Below are 529 nucleotides of genomic sequence, written 5' to 3' on the forward strand. Positions count from 1 at the left end.
ATGGATACTGAATTTACTTAAGAGGAGTGCTAGGGGCCAGCAGATTTTGTGAGTTGTAGCCATCAATTAACCATTAATAGTGTATTTAATGGTGTGAGATTTCATCTAATAATAGAAAATCACTCATTTTTCTTTTGCTGGCTAAATACTGACCAGATTTTAATAAATTTGCTGCCCCTAGACTTTTACTTTACGTAAATATTTTTGTTTAAAAAGAAAATGAATATATGACTTTTTAAGGGAGGCCGGCGGAGTGAAGTACCTTCCACTCGCACCAAGGACTCTCTTTAATTTTAGAATTGTTTTGCTTTAATTTATTCTCTTCTCTTATTGAGACACACCACAATGAGATCCTTCCATTAAAGTTCAACAAGCTCAATTATGGGCTCATGGGACATTCATTGCCTAGTCATAATGCATGCCAAGTGCATATTATAAAAGAACAAGTACATGGAATAAACTTTTTAATTAGTTAGTATTAATCAATTTTTATTATAAAGTTATTTTTTAATCTTATTTTTTTAAAAAT

The sequence above is a fragment of the Arachis ipaensis genome, chromosome B04, assembly GCF_000816755.2.
Source record: "Arachis ipaensis cultivar K30076 chromosome B04, Araip1.1, whole genome shotgun sequence".
Taxonomy (NCBI): Eukaryota; Viridiplantae; Streptophyta; class Magnoliopsida; order Fabales; family Fabaceae; genus Arachis; species Arachis ipaensis.